We start from the raw sequence: 12,500 nt of genomic DNA on the forward strand, positions 1-12,500 counted from the left end.
GACACACACTGAAAGACGGCAGGCAGAAAGACAGGAGATTGAGAACATCATCAACGAAATAGATGAAGAGAAAATGTCTGAGATTGTAAATTTTCAGAGAATAGAGGGGTACGTGAAAGGGAGAAAACGACCGATCAAGCCGATTTTCAGGACAGAAACAATGCAAAACAGGATTCTCCAAGAGAAACCATGGCAGCATACAAGAGGGTGTTCCTAGACCGAGACAGAACAAGAACAGAATGACAGCACCTGAGGGAGAGGACACAAAAGCGAAAGAAGCTAGGAGGAGAGACAAGGACAGAATCAGCAGAGGACAACCAGAGCAGGGCAGAGCAACAAGAGCAAGCACACACAGAACCACCCCTAGAAACCTCCAACCAATCATGCTATCCCAACACAGACCACAATCCACACCCAGAGCCCCCACTCCACACTACGTTGTAGAATCCGGCTGTACACTTCCAGGTCCCCCACCCTCAGAGACCCCCCAAAACACAGTGTTGGAGAGGAAACTGAAGGTATGGAGCACCAATGCTGATGGAATAACAAATAAGTGGGAAGAGTGGCACGAAAGAGCCAAATGGTATCATTGGACATCATAGCCTTCACAGCAACCAAGTTCACAGGGCTGATAACAGATGCCATCTTTCCAACGGGATATCAGATCCTGAGGAAAGACAGAGGGAACAGACGGGTTGGAGGAATGGCACTGCTGATCAAAAACCAATGGGAATTTGATGAGCTAGAGAGAGGAGACAGAGGAAAAGCAAGAGATTACATAGTGCTAAAACTTCAGTCTGGAGGTCCCAAGGTGCCAATTGCAGTGATGTATAACCCACCACAAAATAGCAGGAGGCGATGGTTGACACACTGGCTAAAGTGGCCAGAAGGGCTCATGTGAGCAGGGCAAAGCTACTGCTCATGGATGACTTTAACCACAAGCAAATCGATTAGGAGAACTGAGATCCACATGGGGGCCAAGAAAAGTGGAGTGATAAGATGATGGAGGTGGTACTGGAAAACCTCATGTACCAACACGTAAGGGACACTACCAAAGAGAGAGGAGAGGATGAACCAGAGAGATTGGACTTGGTATTCACCTTGAGTAGTGAAGATATTGAAGACAACACATATGAAAGACTCCTGCGGCCAGTGATCACGTGATTTTAAGCTTCGAATGCATAGTAGAAATACAAGTGAGGGGGAAGCAGGAATGGCCGGGCTAATGAAGCCAAACTACAAGAGGACTACGCAAATATGAAAAACTTCTTGAATGGGGTTCAGTGGGACAGAGAACTGGCAGGCAAGTCAGTAGAAGAGATGATGTTATAACAATATGCAAGGAAGCTGAGGAGAGGTTTATACCCAAGGATAACAGAAATAATGAAAAAGCCAGGATGAGCTCGTGATTCATCCAGAGGTGCAGGGAGGCCAAAACCAAGTGTGCTAGGGAATGGAAGAAGTATAGAAGGCAAAGGACCCAGGAGGATAAGGAGATCAGTCGTAGAGCCAGAAATGATTATGCACAGGTCAAACAGAAGGCCAAAAAGCAATACGAGAATTACATAGCAGTGAAAACCACATCTAACCCAAAGCTGTTGTACAGCCGCATCAGGAGGAAAACAACAGTCAAGGACCAGGTAATCAGGCAGAGGAAGGAAGGAGTGGACATCTCAAAAGATGAAGAGGTGGGGTATACCGTCAAGTGTTGGACAGATTACATACAACCGAGGAAGAAGTGAAGAGGCTGTTAAGCGAGCTAGATACCTCAAAGGCGATAGGGCCAAATAACATCTCTCCATGGGTCTTGAGAGAGGGAGCAGAGACGCTTTATGTACCACTAACAACTATCTTCAACACATGTATCGAAACAGGACGTCTACTGGAAGTATGGAGGGCAGCAAATGTAGTCCCAATTTTTAAAGAAGGAGACAGACACAAAGCATTTAACTACAGATCAGTGTCACTGACGTATGCAAGGTCATGGAGAAGATTATCAGAAGAGTGGTGGAGCACTTAGAAAGGAATGACTTTGTCAACGACAGCCAGCACGGTTTCAAGGACCGGAAATTCTGCATCACAAACCTACTGGACTTCTATGACAGGGTGACAGCAGTAAGACAAGAGAGAGAGGGTTGGGTAGATTGCATTTTCTTGGATTGTAAGAAGGCGCTTGACACAGTTCCACACAAGAGATTAGTGTGGAAGCTGGAACACCAGGCAGGGATAACAGGGAAGACACTATAGTGGATCAGGGAATACCTGTCAGGAAGACAACAGTGAGTCATGGTATCTGGCGAGGTGTCAGAGTGGGCGCCTGCAACGAGCGGGGTTCCACAGGGATCAGTCCTAGGACTGGTGCTGTTTCTGGTATTTGTAAACGACACGACAGAAGGAACAGACTCCGAAGTGTCTCTGTTTGCAGGTGATATAAAGTTGATGAGAAGAATTCAACCAAACGAGGTCCAATCAGAACTAGAGAGGGATATGGACACACTGCAGGCCTGGTCCAGCAACTGGCTACTGAAGTTCAACCCCACCAAGTGCAAAGTCATGAAGATTTGGGAAGGGCAGACAAGACCACTGAAGAAGTACAGTCTAGGGGCCAGAGACTACAAACCTCACTCAAAGAAAAGGACCTTGGTGTGAGTATAACACCGGGCACATCTCCTGAGGAGCACATCAACCAAATAAGTGTTGCAGCATAAGGATGCCTGGGAAACCGAAGAACAGCATTCCAGCATCTAAATAAGGAGACATTCGGGACCCTATACACTGTGTACGTTAGGCCCATATTGGAATATGCAGCGCCAGTTTGGAGCCCACACCTAGCCAAGCATGTAAGGAAACTAGAGGAAGTGCAAAGATTTGCAACAAGACTAGTCCCGGAGCTAAGGGGACATAGACCTTACGACACTGGAAGACAGGAGAGATGAGGGGGATATGATAACGACTTACACAATACTGAGAGGTCTAGACAAAGTGGACAGAAACAGGATGTTCCAGAGATGGAACACAGCAACAAGTGGTCACAGCTGGAAGTTAAAGAGCCAGACGAACCATAGGGATGTTAGGAAGTATTTCTTCAGTCACAGAGTTGTCAGGAAGTGGATTAGCCTGGATAGTGATGTAGTGGAGGCAGGATCCATACACAGATTTAAGAAGAATTATGAAAAAGCTCACGGAGCTGGAAGAGTGACCGGGTAGCGGCCAGTTATTAATGTTTGTGTTTTTTTTTGTGTGTTTGTGTTCTTTTTTGTTTATGTTTGTGTGTGTGTGTGTGTGTGTATGTGTGTGTGTGTGTGTGTGTGTGTGTACTCACCTAATTTTTGTTGCAGGGGTCGAGTCTTAGCTCTGGCCCCGTGTGTGTGTGTGGGTGTAAGAAGATAAGATTTTCTTCGGATTATTAACTCAATAAAGTCAGTGTCTCATCGGGGACTGTCTGTCTTACTTTCGTTGGGGTTCTTGAACCCTCTTCCCCGGGATGCCACCTACAACTGTCGACTAACATTCAGGTACCTACTTACTGCTAGATGAACAGGGGCAGCAGGTGTAAGCAAACATGCCCAAGGTCTCACCCGTGCCGGGGATAGATCGCCGGTCCCTCAGAGTGTATGTGTGTATATACTTTGTGCAGAGTGCTTTTAGGAATTTTTATTTATTAATACAGTCACTGATATATATATATATATATATATATATATATATATATATATATATATATATATATATATATATATATATATATATATATATATATATATATTTAGCGAGAGAGAGAGAGAGAGAGAGAGAGAGAGAGAGAGAGATTCTATGTTTGGGGCATTCTATGCTCACATCCGTCTTCAGTATAACGTCTCATTGCTATTAGTACCAACATGTTGCACTTACACTCATCGTCACTGACAGTCACTAGTTGTCAACACAGTGTATCAGTTTTAAAGACAATAAATACATGGTCATTATTAGAACATATGAATTATCATGTCAAACAACTTATATCATGTTCCGTACATTTCAAAATAACTCACTGGAAGATTGCCACTTTGTCTCCTTGGTAAGACTTGTGGATCAGGTCTTATAGAGGCTGTATCCTCCACACTGGCAAATCAGGCAATGTTCGCTGCACATACCTCCCGATGGATCAGGGCCTGATCAACTAGGCTGTTACTGCTGGCCGCACGCAGTCCGACGTACGAGCCACAGCCCGGCTGATCCGGCACCGACTTTAGGTATCTGTCCAGCTCTCTCTTGAAGGCAGCCAGGGGTTTATTGGCAATTCCCCTAATGCTTGATGGGATGCTGTTGAACAGTTTTGGGCCCCGGACACTTATGGTGTTTTCTCTTAGTGTACCAATGGCGCCCCTACTTTTTATTGGCGGCATTTTGCATCGCCTGCCCAGTCTTTTACTTTCGTAGGAAGTGATTTCTGTGTGCAGATTTGGGACCATTCCTTCCAAGATTTTCCAAGTGTAGATTATGATATATCTCTCCCTCCTGCGTTCCAACGAGTACAAGTCAAGTGCTTCCAAGCGTTCCCAGTAGTTAAGGTGCTTGACAGAACTTATACGTGCAGTAAAGGATCTCTGTACACTCTCTAGATCTGCGATTTCACCTGCTTTGTATGGAGATGTTAATGTACAGCAGTATTCCAGCCTAGAGAGAACAAGTGATTTGAAAAGGATCATCATGGGCTTGGCATCTCTCGTTTTGAAAGTTCTCATTATCCATCCTATCATTTTCTTTGCACGTGCGATCGTGGCACTGTTGTGATCCTTGAAAGTGAGATCCTCAGACATTACTACTCCCAGGTCCCTTACATTATTTTTCCGCTCTATTGTATGGCCGGAGTCAGTAGTATACTCTGTTCTAGTTATTATCTCCTCCAGTTTTCCATAACGGAGTAGTTGGAATTTGTCCTCATTGAACATCATATTGTTTACCGTTGCCCACTGGAAAACTTTGTTTATATCTTCTTGGAGGTTAACCGCGTCCTCAGCAGATGACAGCCTCATGCAGATCCTAGTATCATCCGCAAAGGATGATACGGTGCTGTGGTGTATATCTCTGTTTATGTCTGATATGAGGATAAGGAATAAGATGGGGGCGAGTACTGTGCCTTGTGGAACAGAGCTCTTCACTATGGCAGCCTCCGATTTAACTCTGTTGACCACTACTCTTTGTGTTCGATTTGTTAGGAAGTTGAAGATCCATCTCCCCACTTTCCCAGTTATTCCTTTAGCACGTATTTTATGGGCTATTACGCCATGATCGCATTTGTCAAATGCTTTTGCAAAGTCTGTGTATATTACATCTGCATTCTGATTTTCTTCCAGTGCATCCAAGGCCATGTCATAGTGATCCAGTAGTTGTGAGAGGCAGGAGCGACCTGCCCTAAACCCATGTTGCCCTGGATTGTGCAGATTTTGGGAATCCAGGTGATTTGCAATCCTGCTTCTTAGCACTCTTTCAAAGATTTTTATGATGTGGGATGTCAGAGCTATTGGTCTATAGTTCTTAGCTAATGCTTTGCTGCCACCTTTATGGAGTGGGGCTATATCCGTTGTTTTAAGTGACTGTGGAATTTCACCCATGTCCAAGCTCCTCCTCCATAGTGTACTTAGGGCACGCGAGAGGGGTTTCTTGCAGTTCTTAATGAAAACAGAGTTCCACGAGTCTGGGCCCGGGGCTGAGTGCATAGGCATGTTGTCAATGGCTTTTTCGAAATCTATCGGAGTTAGGGTAATGTCGGAAATCTGGCATACATTTATGGAGTTTTGAGGCTCATTCATGAAGAAATCATTTGGGTCGTCGATCCTCAGACCGATTAGTGGTTCACTAAACACAGAGTCGTACTGGGATTTCAATATTTCACTCATTTCCTTGTTGTCGTCTGTGTAAGTCCCATCCTGTCTGAGTAAGGGCCCGATACTAGATGTGGTATTTGCCTTGTTTTTGGCATATGAAAAGAAATATTTTGAATTTCTTTCAATTTCACTAATAGCTTTAAGCTCCTCCTGCCTCTCCTGGTTCCTGTAAGAGTCATTTAGCTTAAGTTCGATAGTTTCCACTTCCCTGGTCAGCGCCTCCCTTCGTGTATCAGATATTCTAGCACTCCTGAGGAGCTCAGTGACTCTTCGTCGTCTTCTGTAGAGGGAGCGTCTTTTTCTCTCCAGTTTACTCCTGCTCTTCTTCTTTCTTTATTAATTTTCAATCTTCCTAAAATTTTCTCACTAGCCACCACCTCTCATCGTCTCTTTGGTCGAGCTTCACATTGTGATGTTTTCTGATAAATAATGGATTCCTTTTCAAAACTGTGACTCTAACGGCGCTAATTTATCTTATGTTCGTATGATTACTATAGTTTTGTCCAAGACTTTAACAGTCCTGACTGTCTCACATACTTCAGAATGTATGGTTACTATTTTTCCTAGAGGCCATTGAGTTCTTAGGCCATCATTGTCACCGGGTTTCAGAGACAATTTACTTATATAGTTTCGGCCCCGTAGACGTGTTCACTTGATGGCGTTAAATAATCTTATCGTCAGATATTTTCCCCAGCATTTAATGACATAACTGAGATGTTTAAGTTCTGAGTCCTACAGCATTTTATTGTCTTTCATTGGATGAACTGGTTCAAACCTTCATCTGTAAATTTAATGTGAAAGAGTTTGTATTTTTATATTATCATGATGGTCAGTGACATAAGTCATAAGTCGACTCTTAACTATGTTCAACCTCAGTTGCGACAGTTCTGAATTCTTCTAAGTCGATCCATTGGCGGTGAAGAGTCTCTCTTAAGCACAGTTTCACAACGCTGATCTTATACTCACAAAACCCTTGACGAGGAGTTTAGGGAGGAATGGTTTATTCACCGACATCGGTGTTGCATCACGATTATATAGGAAGTCCTCTTGTTCAGATATATTATTGATGTAAACATCAGCAACAAAGGTCGTTCCAGTGTTTGAAATTATTAATCTTGGACACCAGCTTTTGACTGCAAACCTTCGAAATAATTTCATAAAGGTTTCAGCTTACATCACAGTGACAACTTCTAGCTCAGTATAGAAACAGATGTACTATATAAAGGAAAATTTAAAGATCGCTTTATTAATTATGTACTTAACTAACAATGTGTTCCTATCTAACAGTATAAAGAATAACAATGTACAATACCGTGGCTGGAACAAATAATCCTGCCCAGGTCGGACAGAACATCGTCGTAAAATTCACTCTCCCATATTTGTGCAATATGAATGCATTGTTATATATCATTATTCCTCTCTAGAGTCTAGACAATAAAGGTTATAGGATGAAAATAATAATTACATAAAGCGAATGTCAGTACATGACAGTAGACCCGACAATGTCAGGGAAAAAACTATTTTTAAAAACTGCAAACTTCCTAAAAGACTCGTAACATTGTAAGTAGTGATGCGAGGCAGTGTTTATATTCCCCTGAGAATGCCGTTATGATATCGTTATCGTCATTATCATCCCTTAACATTCATTTTTTCCAGCGTCTCTGTTCTTATCTGTACTTGTTGCACTAAATCTTTCTTTTTATCTCCTATAATAAAATAAATTGTAGTTTGTGTTAAACGAAAGGGAATTATGTTTTCCTGTATAAGCAAACAAGAGCATCAAGTTATCCTTGAAGAATGGTCGCAATACTGTTGCTGTAATACACCAAATATTGGCAATTAGGAGAGGAACATTATGACGAGGTTTCGGCCTGTCCTGTACCACCCTCAAGTGACAAGTCAGTTGTGCCTTGACAATGATCCAGGAGGGATCGAATGGTTGTCTTAAGATTCCTCTCCTAAATGCGAGTTTTTGGTGTAATTCATCCTTGTATTAGAGAAAGCCATGAGGGTAACTGCTCATATTCCATCCCTGTTATTACACGAGCACTGAAGGTGGATTCATAATACTCCATCCAAGTTATCATATTAACTCTAAGGGGTAATTACTCAAAATACATCCCTGTTATTGCGTGAGCTTTGAGGGTGAAGCGATCTCAATGCATCTTTGTTATTGCTCGAGGCTAGAGGGCAAGCTACTCAGACTTCAGACACAAGCACAGAACAAAAATGACTGAAGCCTTTCAACTCGTCTGACAGCAATCGAAGCTTTTTTTTTCCTTCGTCCTCTTTTCTCTTCCCCATGCACTCTCTTGTTTGCTCTTTCCAGCACTGCAAAGGCAGCATTCGCACTTTGATTTTTTCCTTTACACGTTTTCGTTTTCTCTCTCTCTAGATTTGTAAAGGGGTACCTATATTCATTCTAATTTTCTATGCTATTTCTATACGAGCACAGCAAAAGCTACTATTACACAGATTTTACTGTATTTCAGAAGGCCTCTATCAAGTTTAGAGCCTCATCTTATATGTGGACGTTACTTTACAATTACATTCAGCTCTATCTGTAACTACATGGAAGTGTAATTTTCGCAAATCTTGGTGTATTTCACAATGCAGGTCTCTGTAATTATTTTGCTGTTTCCGTAGCCCATGTAGATTACCTCAGTATGTTACTGAAAGTCTTTAGTCCTCCAGTGACAGTTATTAAGTATCCTGTGAAATAGAGAAATACCTTTACTTACAGTGGTGGTCAGATTTATTTTCATTTTTTTTTTACTTTCTCCATTGTTTGGTGCGATAACTTTCCAGAACCTGTTATCTGCTTCATACTATCATCCAGATCCATCCTCCTAAGCAGGATGCGCCACTTGTTTAGAAATTGATGCAAAACAGAAAAAAAAATTCTTGCTATTGGAAATGACAAACTGTCGTAGAGAACAGCCAGTGCCAGTGTTATCTATATCGAGAACTTAACAATCTTTATAAGTTGTTAGTCTCCCATACTTAAGTATTTCTTCTAACGAGTATCCGTTGTTTTCTCTAGGAGACACCGTTTATATATATTTTCAGCGAAGATAATTTGTAAATGAGTGTGAAACTGAAAGCAAGTGAGTGTGAAACGAAAGCCTGTAATTGTTTTACATGATGGTAGGATTGCTGGTGTCTTTTTTCTGTCTCATAAACACGAAAGATTTGAGGTACGTCTTGCTACTTCTACTTACACTTAGGTCACACTACACATACATGTACAAGCATATATATACACACCCCTCCGGGTTTTCTTCTATTTTCTTTCTAGTTCCTGTTCTTGTGTATTTCCTCTTATCTCATGGGGAAGTGGAACAGAATTCTTCCTCCGTAAGTCATGCGTGTCGGAAGGGGCGACTAACATGCCGGAAACAAGGGGCTAGTAACCCCTTGTCCTGTATATATTACTAAAGTTAAAATGAGAAACTTTTGTTTTTCTTTTTGGACCACCTTGCCTCGGTGGGATACGGCCAGTTTGCTGAAAGAAGAAGAATTTTGAAAAAGCTGTATGATGTTTGATCACAAGGTAAAGGATTACCTGGAGAGAGAGTTTACCTGGAGAGAGTTCCGGGGGTCAACGCCCCCGCGGCCCGGTTTGTGACCAGGCCTCATGGTGGATCAGGGCCTGATCAACCAGGCTGTTACTGCTGGCTGCATACAGTCCAACGTACGAGCCACAGCCCGGCTTGTCCAGTGCCTGCTTGAAGACAGCCAGGGGTCTATTGGTAATCCCCCTTATGTATGCTGGGAGGCAGTTGAACAGTCTCGGGCCCCTGACACTTACTGTACTGTCTCTTAACGTGCTAGTGACACCCCTACTTTTCATTGGGGTGATGTTGCATCCTCTGCCGAGTCTTTTGCTTTCGGTTTGAGTGATTTTCGTGTGCAAGTTCGGTACTAGTCCCTCTAGGATTTTTCAGGTGTATATAATCATGTACCTCTCCCGCCTGCGTTCCAGGGAGTACAGGTTCAGGAACTTCAAGCGCTCCCAGTAACTGAGGAGTTTTATCTCCGTTATGCGCGCCGTGAAGGTTCTCTGTACATTTTCTAGGTCAGCAATTTTACCTGCCTTGAAAGGTGCTGTTAGTGTGCAGCAATATTCCAGCCTAGATAGAACAAGTGACCTGAAGAGTGTCATCATGGGCTTGGCATCCCTAGTTTTGAAGGTTCTCATTACCCATCCTGTCATTTTTCTAGCAGATGCGATTGATACAATGTTATGGTCCTTGAAGGTGAGATCCTCCGACATGATCTCTCCCAGGATTGCTTTCATCGATGTATTTAAAAAAAAATTGCTGTTGTAGTAGTGGAAGATTTTTGTATAAAGAACAAAAAGGTACAATACCGGGACTGGAACAATACACAAATAACGTGCACATGGGAAAGAGAAGAATATAACGACGATTCCATAACGCCGTCATAGGCTTCTCTTCTATGTGCGGTTTATTTGTGTATAAATTTTTGAATAGTTTCTCTTCAAGTTTCTCCATTCCTGGCTGAAAATTTTACCCCTCACCTAATAGATGGAATTCCAGTAATCTTGGCCAGGAGTGGTCGAGGTTGTTGCCTCACTGATTTATGGTAGCGGTTCTAACCTTCGCACTGGATTCCGATTTTTGCTAAGAATCGCCCAAGATACTGCTTGTCTTCATTTTCTTACCACAGCAATTTCTTGAGCACCGTGTAGAGGATACCTTACATTACATACAGTAATTGTTGGGCACTTCTTATGCAATTTTTATTGAAGTTGAGATTAAAGGAAATAAAAAAAAATGCATTTCCTGCTGATGAGGAATCCAATTGAGAGTCGAAATATACAGTTACTTTTTAATTTCTTTTTTCTTATATGTATATATATATATATATATATATATATATATATATATATATATATATATATATATATATATATATATATATATATATGTATGTATATATATATATATATATATATATATATATATATATATATATATATATATATATATATATATATATATGTATATATATATATAACACAGCATTAACATATATTAATCTATTTTCTCTTTGCAGATCCTACTTCCTATCCTGTTTTTGAAGGACACCAGACAAGGTAAGATTCTTGTTGTATTCTTTCCCTCGTAAGGTTACTGCTGTATTCTTTTTGTATAGTGTTCCATGAGCAGTGTGTGCACTACGTCCTGCACTGTTTTACTTCTAAAATGGTCAGTTCTCATGAGCAACTTGAGCCATGGCACATTTTCATAAGCAAAAAATAATATAGGTATGCGTTGGTAATATACGCTGATCAGATATCACGTCACAACACATAGATAGTGTAGACTGAAGAGTGTAGTCCTGTATGAAGCTGAACTCTCCTTACAGATTCAGTGTTCTGTTTAGAGGCTAATAACAGAAAAAAAAAGTATCAGAGGTACATAAGAACGAGATGTTTACTAAGGAAGAGGGGCAGTAATTTTAGTTGCACAATCATGACAGTGGAACAAGAAATAGCTACATTGCATTGGAGTGCAATGTAGAAAAGAAGGAAATACTTGAATCAAGGAGGAACTCAAATGGAAGGAGGAAGGAGGAAGGAGGATTAGATGAACGATTAGATGAAACGACGGAAAAGGGTCGGCCGAGGACTGGGTCAGTAACGGGATGTGCCGGGGACCACAGGTGTGCCAGGGAGCACAGGTGTGCCAGGAGCACAAGTGTGTCAGGGAGCACACAGTATATATAGGCCATCACAGGTGTGCCAGGGAGCGCAGGTGTGCCAGGGAGCACAGGTGTGCCAGGGAGCACAGGTGTGCCAGGAAGCACAGGTGTGTCAGGGAGCACAGGTGTGCCAGGGAACACAGGTGTGCCAGGGAGCACAGGTGTGCCAGGGAGCACAAGTGTGTCAGGGAGCACACAGTATATATAGGCCATCACAGGTGTGCCAGGGAGCGCAGGTGTGCCAGGGAGCACAGGTGTGCCAGGGAGCACAGGTGTGCCAGGAAGCACAGGTGTGTCAGGGAGCACAGGTGTGCCAGGGAACACAGGTGTGCCAGGGAGCACAGGTGTGCCAGGGAACACAGGTGTGCCAGGGAGCACACAGTATATATAGGCCATCACAGGTGTGCCAGGGATCACAGGTGTGCCAGGGAGCACAGGTGTGCCAGGGATCACAGGTGTGCCAGGGAGCACAGGTGTGCCAGGGAGCACAGGTGTGCCAGGGAGCACAGGTGTGCCAGGGAGCACAAGTGTGTCAGGGTGCACACAGTATATATAGGCCATCACAGGTGTGCCAGGGAGCACAGGTGTGCCAGGGAGCACAGGTGTGCCAGGGAGCACAGGTGTGCCAGGGAGCACAGGTGTGCCAGGGAGCACAGGTGTGCCAGGGAGCACAGGTGTGCCAGGGAGCACAAGTGTGTCAGGGTGCACACAGTATATATAGGCCATCACAGGTGTGCCAGGGAGCGCAGGTGTGCCAGGGAGCGCAGGTGTGCCAGGGAGCACAGGTGTGCCAGGGAGCACAGGTGGGAAACGAGATCAAATCTGTCGCAAGAGGAAATACAAAACCGTAATAAAGCACCTGTACCTGGGAAAAGTGAAATTACTAGGGCAAGGTTGGTGAAA

The 12,500-nt window shown here is 43.0% G+C and overlaps 1 protein-coding gene across 6 annotated transcripts in view; it reads left to right on the forward strand.

The window, feature by feature from the left end:
* The window catches only part of LOC128686280 (notch homolog 2 N-terminal-like protein R), a 925,742-nt gene that overhangs the window by 738,917 nt on the left and 174,325 nt on the right, over positions 1-12,500 (forward strand). For all 6 annotated transcript variants that reach the window (XM_070085813.1, XM_070085809.1, XM_070085808.1 and 3 more), the window contains one exon: positions 10,950-10,989. The gene's annotated coding sequence lies outside the window, so the exon portion shown is untranslated. The remainder of the gene's footprint in view (positions 1-10,949; positions 10,990-12,500) is intronic.

The sequence above is a fragment of the Cherax quadricarinatus genome, chromosome 17, assembly GCF_038502225.1.
Source record: "Cherax quadricarinatus isolate ZL_2023a chromosome 17, ASM3850222v1, whole genome shotgun sequence".
Classification (NCBI taxonomy): Eukaryota; Metazoa; Arthropoda; class Malacostraca; order Decapoda; family Parastacidae; genus Cherax; species Cherax quadricarinatus.